Consider the following 15,521-nt stretch of genomic DNA (forward strand, 5'->3'; position numbering starts at 1 on the left):
TTCAGTATAATTCTCATAAAACGAGTTTGGATGTGACCCGAGTTAAAATTTTTAAGGTATATTCCACGTATATTCTCATATTAACTACTAGCACAATTTTATTTATTATTAAATTTATTTGATTTATTTTTGTGTATGTTTATATTTAACGTATAAGATAGTAAATTTATTTTTTGTAAATAATTTTTATTTTAAATTATTTTTTAAATAAAAAAAATAAAAAAAATATTTATATAGTTTGGCTTTTAATCAAGTATTAAAGTACCCATATGGTTTACAAAGTCTTAATTCGACCATTAAAGTCGACGAGTACAAAAAACTCTCAATTTAACATTTTTTTCATATTATTTTTAATTTGACCTTACAATTATTCGTAAGTAGGTGAGACCGTTAAATATTTAAAATGATTATCCGCAAATTATCACCAATTACTCTAAGGAAACTTTATTCCGAAACAGGGGACACGAATTCACGAACTTAGGAGCTGACCTAAATTTGTATCACGAAATGGGAGCCAAATAAGAGGTTCACGAAAAAATTCATATAAAAAAAAGTTTCAACTAAAACCCTACAATTTATACGTTAAATTATTAACAAAGAACTAATATAACTTATTCAAAAGCTTTCTAGGTATTGATATGCTTAGTAATATTTAAAAAAATATACAAACTCTCAACTCACTCTCAAGAGCCTTAACCTGCCGAAACAGGGGCCCTTTACCTTACCTTTATTCTTTATGATACGCTTTCACAAAAATGACATATTTGTATACTGCAGACTTGTAACGAATACATATTTGTAATTATAGTGGTACATTTTTTTGTTTACAATTTAACTATTTTGTCGAATTGTACACTTGTAAAGTTTTGTGGGATAGGGCACTGGCAGCTTCCTCGCACAAAGAATAAGTATTGCGATACAACGAGGAAATGCTGCCAGCATCTACGGCACCATTCCGCAGGGGGATAGTTTGTAATTATTTATTTTAAGATTAGTTTTATTTATTTTTAGATTTAGTTTTTAAGTTTTGTAGGATAGTTATTTAATTATGTTTTGTTTCGAGGTAGTTATGTAGGTATATTATATTAAGTTTGTAAGGTATGTATCCATTGAATATTTTATTACATCATGTTACAACCACCTTATTAAATAATATGAACTTACGCTTATATTTATTCAAAATTCACTGAAGTTGTCTACTTTAACCAAATTTGAGTTAGCCGGGAAAAAACTGGTTTAGTTAGTGTATTAAGTTTTGAAGTGTGTGGTGTTAAAGACTGTGACACTAATGTCCTTATAATTAGCTGTTATAGGAGTCCTAGCGATAACAATTTAGCCAATTTCCTTGAAAGATTAGAACGGTTGCTTGATTTCTCTATTGGTAAGAGTTGTATTATTTTATTTGTGGGGATTTTAACATTGATCTTCATAAAAATGTTATAAAATCTATTGTATTTCAGTCTTTGCTCAAATGTTACAATTTTATTCCTCTCATTAAGGATTACCTTTAAAAGAAGTCAGTCCGAGTCTTGCATTGACAATATTTTGAGTAATATACCTCAAGACAAGATAGAAAACATTTGGATCGATCATAATGGTTTGGCTGACGGACACGCAGGTTTGTGCTGTGAAATGGTATTAGATTGTTCTGTACGGCTACCACCAGTTTTGACATTGACATAACGCTCACGTTTACGTAACTTACTTTCTATGCATCTCGCTCGTACTCGCATATGCGAGCAATAGTGCAAGCGAGATGTACAGAAAGTAAATTACGTAGACGTGAGCGTTATGTCAATGTTAAAACTGATGGTAGAGGCTCGGGTGGCAAGAGAGACGACCCGGTGATTTATACCGAACGCCGTGTACTGAACATGAATAACAACTTTGCCTTTAGACAAGGATTATCACAGCACAATTGGAATAATATTGGCGTTAATAACTTTCTGAGTGAATTTAGTGGCCTATTTGATTCATGCTTCAAGAAAAAGAGAACGAAAATGGTTAGAAATAAACCTAGTATATCATGGATCTCCACAGGCATCAAAATCTCAAGTAAAATGAAACGCTTTTTAAATAGCGTAGATAAAGACAATACCAATGATTCAATTAATTGATGCATATCGTAAAAGATATCTATCTATAATAGAGTAGTAAGATACGCTAAGAAAAAAGCCATAAGTATTGAAATAAGCAAAGCTAACAACTGAACTAAACAATTATGGAAAATTATAAACAGACAAAGCAAGAGGACAACGGCTAAGTCAAATGCCAAATTAAACCTCAAAACAGACAAGGTTGTTGAAGATGCTCAAGAATAAGCCGAAATATTCTCAAGTGTATTTGATGATAGTAAAGGCATTTCAACCGCTGATATTACATCTGCTATGCATATCCCGAGGCAGAATTCAATAAGGGTGAAGCAGTCCATGAGTTGTGAGAGTGTAACCCCACGAGAGGTTTTTGGGATCGTAAAAAAGATGGAACAGAAATTTTCAACGGGACACGACGAGATACCCATAGGCGTACTTAAAGATAACATTGATTTGTTATCGGAACCACTGGCGCTCTTTTATAATAACAGCTTCCAATTAGGTGTCTTCCCTGATCAATTAAAACTTGCGAAAGTACTGCCGATATACAAAAAAAGGCATCAGTAGCGTCCCCAAAAACTATAGACCGATATTCTTATTACCTACGCTGTCTAAAATATTTGAAAAGTTATTAAAGGTAAGGTTGCAAAGACATCTGATTGTTCATAATGTACTAAGCCATAGATATTAACTTGTATTTCTAATCTTAGTAAAACCTCTTCTTACTATCTATCAAACATCACACCTACTTGAGACAAAATCGTACTGTCATTGTGCATAATATTATGTCACTCAGTTAATTTATTTGAAGAAATACGCATCAATTGATTGATTCTACAATAATTTACTGTTTCTGGATGTGAATATGGATATAGACGTTATGGACTCCCCAGATGCTACCAATACTAGTTCATCGACTCCATCGTCACCTGGAACAAGCCACGTAAGCGTGGCTAGCAATATATTAACAAATAAAACGCGGAATTGTTACAAGTGGAGACACTTTACACTTGTAGATTAAAAGGTAATTTGTAAACATTGCTCTAAAAGGTTTTCGATAAAAACGTCACAATGGAGTGCTCGCATGCGGATCTTTTCGTCCTAGCAAAAGTACAACTTTATTTCTTTTTCCATTTGCAAAATAAACTACTACACGAAAACTACAGCGCCGACAACAGAACCAACAACAATACAACAAACAACACGCGCTCCGCGGGGCCCTCGGCCCCGCGCACCAAGCAACCAACTAGTTTGTTGTTATAGCGGCAACAGAAATACATCATCTGTGAAAATTTCAGCTATTAAAATATTAAATTTAAATTTATTTCGGTTTATGAGATACAGCCTAGTGAGGTGACGGACGGACGGACGGACGGACAGCGGAGTCTTAGTATAGAGTCCCGTTTTTACCCTTTGGGTACGGAACCCTAAATACTAGGTAGACCGCCACACCGGACACCGTCAAATTAAGGGTTAAAAATAAATACACAATAATACTTTCTGCCTATAACGCTCGTTGTTTGAGCTCTTAACGCTTGACTCAGGCCTTCGAGATTCGGGGGCTTGAGCTTTCAATAGGCCCGAGTTTTTAAAGCTTGAGCTCTCTATGAAGCCCGAGTCTTAAAGCCTTACTTTTAAGAGCTCATAAAAAGCTTGAGTCGTTAAGGTTTTGAACCGTTTCTGAGCTCAAACCTTTAACGCTTGAGTCTTCAAAGTTTGAACCTTCAAGGTTTGCAAGTCTTTAAGGTTTAAAAGTCTTCAAGACTAGTCTTTTAACAACACTACTTGTAACACAAACTACTATTGTTTAAGCGTGGTTTTTCATAATACGTCATAATATTGTAAAATTGAAAAATCGAAAAGGCGTTACGCCGCCGACGTGGATTTTTTTGTGGAGTACCGCCGTCTGATTTTTTACAACCGGCGCGCACGTCTACTTGCGCATCGCATTTGCCTTGTTTTTTGTAGTGATATTTAAGTGAGTTGAGGCGTTCTTCAGTCTTTTGAGGCACATCTTGTTTTATATCTCGATACTAAACTGTCACCAGTTTCACAACTTTACTCCGGAGAAAGCTTCGAGCAACACCGGCTTCCGATACATCGGAAGGGAGGGGCCCAAGCGATATCTTACCGTACAAATCTTTCTGCCATTTTTCGCGAGGGGAAAGGTGCACACAGTCGCACTTCTCACACACTTACATACAAAATCCAATCTGTAATGACGACACAAATACATAGAAAATGACACACGTCAAAGACAAATCTTGCAAACCTCGATCTCTTTTTGTGTACGGACGAGTCACAAGTGGCACAACACGCACACTAACACATTTTCGTCGAAGTATTTTATTGTATTCTGACAGATGAGAAGTCGGATTTGTCGCTCGACCGATCCGCAATTTGTACTGGGCGAGCAAAATCGATAAATCCGACAATTACATGAGACTAAAATAAATTATTGTTTAAATGTAATTAAACGTATGATATGTAAAAAAAATATTACATGTGAAATGTAACACCTTCTTTTTGTAAATTTGATGTCTCCTACCTCTTTTTACGACAAAAAACCGAGCAATTAGGCATTTTTTCTGCTGCTGTGTTCACGCGCTCGTCTGGACTCGGTCTAGTGAAAAATCCGAGCGCAACTAGTTTTATTACCCGCGCTAGATCAGTTGATCTTGTACCTAGGCAGAGGGCAAATAGTGCGAATGCCGCCTCCCTTCCGTGTTGCTCGAAGGGAGAAAGACTGCTAAGTTGTATAGATCCCATATTGATTCACCATTGGGCAGTTTGACTCAGTCCAAAAGCACTGTACTACATGATATAAATTACATATTAGGTATATTTAAGTATCATTTTCTATAAATACCTACGTTGACAATAATGTAAAGTCAGACATTGTTGGTGTGGGAGTCGCGGTAGCTGCGTTTTGCTGTTGCGTTAGCAGCAATTGACCGTAGTTATGCAGAAAACGACCAACTCAATTTTTTTATCAATGCAGAAAGCGACCAAAGCTTCTGAGTTAGGGTGTAAGTCACTTTGACAAAAATAAAAAGTTGGTCGCCTTCTACAGAACTACGGTCAATTGTAATACCTATGTCTGAGATTTGTTTCTGTTGTGTAGCTTGCCATGCAAGGAATTTGTCAAATTGTTCGCTGTCCATTTTGTGTCGATTTTTTTTAATCGTCGTCGCCACTGATATAAATTACATATTATATTTAAGTATTAAGATTTATTTAATAGTTTTCTATACACGTTGACAATAATGTAAAGTCAGTCATGACATACCTATATAAAATCCCGTTGATGGTTCTCTATGATAAACTACGAAATGAGGTTGCAACACTACATAAAGTAATTTTCTTAACTCTCCCAAACTCCAGTGGTAGGTAGATTCTAAAAAACAGAACTAGAATTTACAACACCAAAATTAAATTATCAAAAAAAACTTTTTCTTTTGTCCAAATTCAAATTGTGAGATCTTTTAAAGCCCTGATGAACTAAGACAAATCTGTGGAAAGGAAACCTTTTAGACACTGTAGGTGTAGGTAGTCAATAAAATGCTTGTGTTTGGTGATTGAAATTGAACAAGTAGGATTTGAAATCGGTAATACAGTTGCCACAAATATCTGAACACGCCCCTATAGTCAAAACGTTATATCATGTTCAGATATTATTGAGCACCTTGGCAGCTTTTATTTAACCGACTGTACCATATTGATATTTTTTTTTTGTTGGGTTAAGTCGTGAAGTATCAAGATGTTTTATTTTACAAAGTAAAACAATTCTTGTGCGGGTCTGTTTGGAACTTTCATTCTTAGTTTATAATTTTTAATAAAGTTATAATTTAAATATTTTAGTTGGTCAACATTTGGTAGACATTTTTACCAACCCTTGTTTTAAATGGTTTATTGCCAACTTTGCCAACAAGAATGTAATTATATACATCCAAAATAATCATAACAAAAGGACTACCTAGTATAAAAATATTGCAGTAGTAGCGGCTAGCAATGGAGTGGATCATACATTCATAAAGCTCAAAATTAAAAAGAAAAGTAATCTCTTGTTCCTAGAGATATACATATATTTATAAAAGTAGGTAAGTAAATAACGCAAGGTACATAATAGTTATTTGTTTTACAAGGGGGCAAAGTTGTTGTTTAACTGCTCGTGCTAATATTGATACCCGAGCAAGCGAAAGATTCCAAAATTGAACCACGAGCATAGCGAGTGGTTCGAAAAATGGAATCTTGAGCGTTGCGAGGGTTTCAAAGCACGAGGGTTAAACAAAATTTGCCCCCAAGTGAAACACAAAAATTTTCACCACACCAACCCGAAGCAAATATTAAATGTAAAATATCAAACAAAATCAAACCAAATCTAATCCAAATGAATGTTATTAAATATTTATCATCCAAAATCATCGTTTAAAAGTCAATTCTACCAGCAAAAACATAAGAAATCAACTCAAACTTTGCATTTGATTACTTTGCCTCACATGTGAATAAAATGCAACTTTGCTATCAGTTTTTGAAGTGCAAAATAAGCCTTTCCGAGCTGGTGTGGTGAAAAAAAACTTAACAGTTGATATTGTATTGCACCTATACTAATGTATGTGTACTAGAGCATAACTTCCAAAGTTAACGACAATAACCATCACCAATATCCAACAGTGCTGAGATAGTTGCCCTCCTGCAAATATTTATATGCCGGAGGTTCTGTTATTTCTGCAGCTGTACATTCCTATCGGGGGCTATGGACCCATTTTAAATGACAAACTTTAAAATAAACAGTTCAAAGGGTCTAGCAGGCTAAGCTAACAAGAGTGGCCCCCAAGAGGGATTTGGTTATACTTTTAGGAGGAGTAATGGCAGGACCTGAGATCACTGTATGCCTATGCCTAATATCAGCCTTCGATCTTCTTTTGATTCAGATTTATTCACTAAAATGTTAATAAGTCAAGGTAATTTCTAAACTGTAATTATAGCTAAACCAAGCAAGCGAGGGTAACCAAATGAAGTCAGAATTGAGGAGGATATAATGGGGTTACTAATGAATATGTTTACAGACCTTCATGTCCTTAAACTTAGATAAAAAAAAAACTGGTTTTTCTTTTCGCTTCATTTTTTGCCACTTCTAGCGGAGACACAACTACCAAAAAAATTACGTGACAAACCACAATTGTCAACTACGTATACATTCAAAAACATTTTCAAATATCATGGTGCGTCATGCCAACAAAAATAAATAAACGAACGTATATTTACTATTTCATGTCATATTAATAGAGTAGTCCTAGCAAATGAGTACACGTGGTCTATGTAAGTAGGTAAAACCATGGTAAAACATCCTCTTTCGTCCATTATAAAATAATTCCTTGCCATTGATCAATGACATATGTCATATATTTACGACTACACATTTTCTAGCTATTTCTTATGTCGTTTCTTGCGGAGCGGTCCTAGTGGTCTAATTCACTTATTGTCCATCCTCAGCCGTCTATTCCCCGATTGTCTGTTCCCTGAAAGTCCATTCCCTTGAATGTCTAAGTATTCCCTGAATGTCTATTTTCCCCGAATGTCCATTCCCTCATCGTCAATTCCCCCGGAGCGGTCCATTAGGTCTAATTCACTTGTTGTTCATGTCCATTCCTCAACCGTCTATTCCCCGAATGTCTGTTCCCTGAAAGTCCATTCCCTATTTTCCTCGAATGTCTATTCCCTCATCGTCAATTCCCCTACAGGTCCTCTAAAAATCCATTTGCTTTTGCTTAGAGTGCCACCTAATTTTCCCTTCGTGGGCGACTCAGCCCGCACACAACTCAGCCCGCGGGCTCAGTTGACCACTATCCACCGCTATAGGGTCGACTCAGCCCATTTAAAAAATATTGAAGGATATTGTAGTCTGGTATAGTCGAGTGTAAAAATATAGAGGTGCATAGGCAAATTAAAAACAAAATAATGTCCCAATGCTTTCTTTCTCTCTCTATGCCATTAAAATAAATTAGTTCCACTGAAAATCATATGTATCATAAAGTAAGTAAATGATTTAACATAATCGCCAACCCTAACATAACACTGTCATATGACTCATATGCTACGCTTTTACTACCTCGAGGTATATATCATTTATATTATACTACTTACTATCTGGAAAGACCCCACGGCAAATTAATGGGCCGAGTATCCCCCGACAAAATAAAAGGTGTCAGCCCGCGGGCTGAGTCGTGTATGGGCCGAGTTGCTCCCGAAGGCCTAATTTTGAGTTCCAAAGCCTGCCAAGTGTGGCGACTATGGCAGTTTCCTTCCTCAGACGATATAAAAAGTTATAGAAATTCGGACTCTTCGGTATTTTCGTTTTTAGCCTACGATGCCAAGCTTCTAATTGATTCGTTGTACGATGCCTATTGTCCGTGCAACTCAATAGCTGACTTTTTTTCTCTGGGTTCTACTGCCTTAGAAAATATTTCTTAAAGGCAACTATTTCATCACTTTCATCAGGTGTAGGCTGAACGTCGCAATAGGCTAAAACTGAGTGATACGCCTCTTGTATTCTTGATGCCGGCACAAGCGGCAGCACAGATAGCAACCTGACCATATTTCGGCTTTGAGCAGAACATTTAGTGACTTTTATCAATTTTGCATTGGCCCATACATTCTTATTGTAATGGAAAAAACATCCACTAACATGAACTCCTTCAAACACTTCCGACACTGCTTTGATGGGAGCTGGCTCATAATCACACTTGTATCTGGAAATATTAAAGTTGAACATTTGTTAGATTATTTGAAAAAACCGACGGTATGTTTTCTCCGTTTTATCAGCTAATAGCCCATAGATTAGCGGAATAATGTTCGTAGTGGTGAGGTTTGATTTTAAATCAATGTGCAATGTCAGCAATTGGCAAAATGGATTAGTAACTGTAAATAACGTGGAATCTCCGTAATAAGTCCCATCATATTACTGCACAATATTGTTAGCTAGAACTGAAGAAAAGACAATGATTTTGTCTTGAAGTCCATCCTCATACACAAGTAAATCATTGGTCATGGTTTCTGAAATTTTCACGTCCGCCACAGTTTTGTGGGATAATTTTTCAACACCTAAAAATCGTTTTCTGGCCCTGTAAATGGCATTTTTTTAAGTAAATAGCGGCACTTATTTTCCTTCTACTTTTAGACCTTCAAAATTGTCCTCATATATCCTTTGAATTGACCGAAATCGAAACAAGCGTCTTTTTACAAGCTTTTATTTAGACATATTTAATTACACAAACGGGTTTACCGCGATATAATTTCATTGTTTTTTCCTTTAATTCCGACGTTTCAGCTGAGTTGCACCAGCTGTGGTCACGGAAAGACTGACGTCCTAACAAATGTCAACAGACAAATGATGTAAAGTGTTATACTTATAGCTTTTATTTAGTTTCACCTGACCGTTGTCTGTCTGTCTGTGTATAATCAAATCTTGCAAGTTAAATTTGATCCACTTCCCGGTTTCCGATTGAGCTGAAATTTTGCATATATACGTAAGTCGGGTGACAATGCAATATTATGGTGTCATCGAGCTGATCTGATGATGGAGACCGGAGGTGGCCATAGGAACTCTGTGATAAAACAACGAAACCTTTGTGTTTGGGGTTTTTAGAATTGTCTCGATGAGTATTAGTTGCCTGTGGAAAAAAAGTACAGTCGGCGATAAAAGCTTGCACCAAAAATGAAATTTTTGCCAAAAACTTATTTACATTTATCAACAATTTTATCAATTTCGTTTTGTTCAGAGTTTCCTTCTCATGAATGTTTTTTTTGGCGAATAATTTTCTTTATGTTCGTGTGCAGCGTAAGCGTGGCACTACATATGTCTCTGTTACAGCATCGCCATAATGTTGTGCCATTTTACTAGCTTTTATTTAGTTTCACCTGTCCCGTTGTCTGTCGGTCTGTAATCAAATCTTGCAAGTTAAATTTGATCCACTTCCCGGTTTCCGATTGAGCTGAAATTTTGCATGCATGTATAAATCGGATGACAATGCAATATTATGGTACCATCGAGATGATCTGATGATGGAGACAGGAGGTGGCCATAGGAACTCTGTGATGAAACAACGCAACCTAATTGTGTTAGGGGTTTTTAGAATTGTCTCGATGAGTATTAGTTGTCTTTCGTAAGAAAAGTACAGTCAGCGATAAAAGCCAAATCAAAAATGAAATTTTTGCCAAAAACTTATTTATTAACGACACTTAATGTGTATTTGTAATTTGCGGAGAGTAGAACATCTTTGTTTTTCCTACTTTTTATAAAATATACATCGCCCATCTTTTTGACGAACACGAAATGCAAATGAAATGACTAGGTTGACATTAATGACATTATATCAAATCGATTATTGGAATTGGAATGATGCATATTACTGACACTCATGATTTCAAGTGGCCAGTAGGTGTCTATTACGTGTAAAAAGTTTGTAATCATCAACCACTTACCGAGGCGGTGCACCTGCATGTTAGTAATAAACTAATTTCGAGCCGCAACTTTGTTTATTTATGTGGCATAAAAAAGACTGCGAAAAAGCTAAGTCACCATCAGTATTTCAGAGCGGCCATGGTGTCGATATATTTGTGAGCATGACTTAATTAATTAATTAATGACTTAATTTCAATAAATACTGCACATTGCAAATAACATTTATATCTTAACTGCTGGCAGTCATAAATATCTAACCATGCTATTTTCACAATTTGACGCTCTGATATGTCTGATGGCGACTGTGCATGTAAAAATCGGACATAAGTGGAATTAGACCTATCCGAAACACTGGACGCTAGTGGAAATGGACAAAATGGACATATTTGACATTAGGGTAATTAGACCTTCGAAGAATAGACATTTTGGGAATTAGACCTAACGGACAGACTGGACATTTAGGGAATTAGACCACATGGGCCGCACCGGTTTCTTGCAATAATGTCTGAAAGCCGATGTACCTAAATGTTGTAATAGATGTTGTTTGTTGCCTTTCGTTTTGCGTAAACATTTATTTGAAAATGATCATATGGTGACTCCATCAGACTGGATTTTTCTGCGTGTTTGATAACCTCCACAATAATGTTTTTTAATTAAATTTTCTTCAAACCTGACGTAAAATAGTAGGCAGTGGGTTGTTTAAAATTGTGTTTGATTCCTATAAAGCTCGGGACACACTTATCCCACGTACGCAACGTATGCAATGTATTATGACATCTGGACCCTGAAATTTGTACGCTTAGAAACATACTTGTCATATGCAACGCAACGCATCACAAGTACGTTTCTAAGCATACAAATTTCAGGATTCAGATGTCATAATGCATTGCATAACGTTGCGTAGGTACGTGGGATAAGTGTGTCCCTGCCTTTAACCATAAACGCTAAGGCGTGGTCAGCAAACGCCTTATCTCTGTTGCAAGCAAAGCCTTCCATTCTATCCTTTTGCGCATTATAAGGCCAAGCGCGCACCACGACTTTTTGTCGCGCGATAATTTAGTCGCAGAAATGTAACGTATGTGTTTATATGGCAGTGCGCGCATATGCGACAAAAAAATCGCAGCGATTTTAAAATTGTGATTTGTCACATTTTTCCGCGACTGCTCGCGACGCGATTGTCGCAAAGTGAATTGCGGCATACGGAGTTGTATGGCCCCGCGCGCACTGCGATAATAAAATCGCACCCGGGGACCTCAGTCGGCATATCGCTCTCCAAGCGCCAACATGTCGGAACCTGCTGCTGAAGACGCTAGATGTTGACCATTTAATTATGGAAATAGAAGGAGATCACCTTTGTGGTATAAATACTCAAAGTCATACAGCGATCACATATTAAAGACAACGTTTCATGACAAACGACTGGTACGAAATCCATGTTGAGAATGAACAAACCGCGACTTTTTCATCGCAGTGCGCGCAGTGAATTTTCTGCGATATATTACAGCGCGATTCTAAAATCGTGTCGCAAAAACTAAAATCGTGGTGCGCGCTTAGGCTAAGACACCCGCGGTTTTAGTGACATTTCATCGAACATAAGGCTGCATAAACGGTCAGATAAGTTCTGTGTCGCAACAGTTTCCTTAATAAAAAAAAATTATAGGGCTTATGCCCGGACGAAGTTTTATTTGGTCTAGTAAATAATTTGTAATTTCTTATAAGTAGATGGCCTTTATAGATGGCAGCGTAAAATATTTATGTAATGAATGTATAGCATTCCAGACTGCACCTTTTCTTCAATAGTGAAGCGTCGTCATTTTGCCTTTTTTTTCGCTTGTTGCTGCATTTGCATAAAAAGTCGAGCTGGTTTTGATATGTTTTGGACAATGTCCTGGAATGCATGGAATGCAAGATTGGTTGTTAAGTCTTCGGCAATTGCCAGCCTCGCTGCAAATGACTTTGATTTTTCCGTAGCCTTGATATCTCCGTGCGTAGCTGCTTGATTTTTGTGCGCAGTGAGATTGATTCTTCTAAGCTGGTGCTAGACGATTTTGTTTTTAGCCCATCTGTAAAACAAAATTGAATGTGTGAATTTGAAAGCATGATTATAATAGTGAACCGTATTGTTACAACTTTTCATAACGCAGTTATTTCATTAATTTACGCCGAACCTGGCAACGTCCAACATACTTAATAAGTATATTAGAAAAAGAGAGCTATCTTCAAGCATTTTATGGAAAGTCATTTGAAAGCGCTGCGCTATCTTCGATTTGCATCCGTAACTAACGATGTATGTTTGCGTGCACACCTAAATATGCATCTGGACGTGTACTTCATAGAGTAGGTAACTTATAAATATACTGAGATTAGATTCATGACTGATATAGAGTATATACACTCAGCGTTGAGGCACTACGCCATCTAGCGGAAAGTGTCAAACTAACTAGCACAAGGGTAATTTTTTAGGGAAATTTTAATTCTGTTCATGGTTGAATAGGGTAATAAAACTATTCTTTCTATAGTTAAATTAATACTAGTAGTTGGCCCCGAACTGAAAACTCGCGGTTGCCATAAATTTGAGCGATTGACTTTGTGGCACCTACTTACTCGTATAGTGCGATTTAAAAAATATATAATAAATAGAAAACAAAAAGTAAACCAAAATAACTTAATTTTATTCCTTTTTATAAAAAAGGAACCGCCTTCAAATACCAACCCACTGGAAAGCATTGAATAATTTTCGTATTGTACTGACAAAACCAGCAATGGAATCTTTTCTTAAGTTATAATATTATAATCAAAATGTGGAGCAATGGACATCTCATCGAATAAAAGTAGCATATTTTGTCGTCTGGTTTCATGTTTTGAATTTTTTCTTTTAACTGTTTAAATAGGTTTTCATTGATGCCAGGCTTTGAAAAAAGCTTGATATTAATCTGTTTAAACTTAGTGATGCCATATGGAAGTACAAAAATGTTTTTTAGCTATCTGTATGCCCTCGGGCTTCTTTTGTAGAGACTTAGTGCCATTATCTTCTGGGCTTGTGTAAATCTAGGGCCGAACTTATTCTTACTAATTTCTCGAAATTGCATGACTGTTAACAGTGCAGCTAGTGTTGAAAACTGTCTCAATGCATTCTGAAAACTTTTGTTTTCTGACAGTTTTAATTCTTTTTTCAATCACAAACGAAACTTTTCCTTTTTAGCGATAAGTTTTTTTACTGTCTGCTCTAAGGATTTTTTCTCATCTATGAAAGGATTTTTTTTCGGTTTTGTCTTGTTGGAAGGAGAGCGCTCACCTGTAATTTTAAATTCCGTCAGTTATTACGAAGATAACACAGGAAGGTTTTGTAATTCGCAGATTTTTAGGGGATTGTATCTCAAAAGGAAAAACTGAATTATGTTAATTTAAAGATAAACGTTTAATAGACTGGTCTTATTTTTGTTAAATTCGATTTTGACTGGCAAATTGTATTACTTTTTGGGAACCGGGTTTTTTAACCTAATTAGACCCCGCTGAATCCGATTTTGCCGGTTGCTTGATCGAATTCTTGACCGGTAGTGAGATATTTGATACTAAAGGTCCCTTTTTTTAGTTTTTCGTAAATATTTCTTAAACGGTGGATCATAGCCACAAATATTCTACTAGATAAGTAATCTGCATAAAATTGCCTACAAGAAAGATTCCGTAGGTACAATTTTTCGCTAGGAACAATATTTAAAGAGATATTAACGCGGGAAAGTTAATTATAATCACTTCTAAGGTCGCTTTTTTTAGTTTTTCGTAAATAACTCGTAAACGGTGGCCAATATCAAAAAATGTTGTTAAAAGTTAATAATCTACACAAATTTTTGTACAAAAAAGATTCAATACACTTTTTCGCTGGGACCAATGTTTAAAAAGATAATAAAGAGGGAAAGTTAATTATAATAAATTCTAAGGCTCCTTGTTTTTATTTTTTCGTTACTAATTTGTAAAGTATGACTCATAACAAAAAAAATCTTATACATAAATAATAAACATAAAATTTCCTACAAGAAACATTTAGAACACTTTTCGCTAGGATCAATATTTAAAAAGACAAAGCAGTGGGAAAATTTATTATAATCAATTTTAAAGTCCCTTTTTAGTTTTTTCTAAATAACTCGTATACGGTGTCCCATAGCAAAATAGGTTTTTAAGAATAAATTATCTACATAAAATTTCCTACAAAAAATATCTTGAACACTTTTTATATTTATATATACATAATTAACTTTCCCACACTTACTCAGTGAGCAAAATGCGATTTTGCTCACTGAGTGAGACAAAATGACATTCAAGTGACCTTTATAGTCAAATGTCATTTCAACATGCGGGGTCTAATACAAGTTCGAAATACTTGGGTTCTATTATCTCTGTCCCTTTCACACTGTTAGCAAAAAGAAACGGACAAAAAAAAAGTTCAAACGACATTCAACGGTATATTGACGGTTTATAATAGACCCCCGAAAAACTTCAGAACGCATCGTTCCAAACCACGTACGAGTATGAATACTTAATAAGTAATTATTCATATAAATAAAGTTCAAGATTTGATAAAACTGATAAAAATACTATATTTTAGGTATTTTATTGTACAATTAAAATAATGAACTCAAAAAATACACAGATTATCACGCAAAATGAATTATTTTACTTTTAAGAATTTTTACTATAGTTGACAATTAGTACGTATCCGCAATTCGGACCGTATCTTACAATTTTTTTATTTTATTATAAAAAGTTGTCGCCTGAAGTGTCAGTTGATGTTCGTTATAAATTTCCATATTATTTTACTGAAATTGATTATTACTTTTTGTTTTTGTGTTCGATTGCAGTAATTAAACTTAATTGTTTCTATATCTTAAGAAAACATGAATGCATAATAGCTATTAAGTGATGAAGAAGGATTACATTTTTCAAGTTGTCTAATAGGTATGTTCTCA

At 35.5% G+C, this 15,521-nt stretch overlaps 1 long non-coding RNA gene across 1 annotated transcript in view; it reads right to left on the reverse strand.

The window, feature by feature from the left end:
* Nucleotides 1-361: 361 nt before the first annotated feature.
* Nucleotides 362-15,521, reverse strand: part of LOC134804162 (uncharacterized) — a 147,299-nt gene continuing 132,139 nt past the window's right edge. The window contains exon 2 of the long non-coding RNA XR_010146084.1: nucleotides 362-433. This is a non-coding gene — a long non-coding RNA (uncharacterized LOC134804162). The remainder of the gene's footprint in view (nucleotides 434-15,521) is intronic.

The sequence above is a fragment of the Cydia splendana genome, chromosome Z (assembly GCF_910591565.1).
Source record: "Cydia splendana chromosome Z, ilCydSple1.2, whole genome shotgun sequence".
Classification (NCBI taxonomy): Eukaryota; Metazoa; Arthropoda; class Insecta; order Lepidoptera; family Tortricidae; genus Cydia; species Cydia splendana.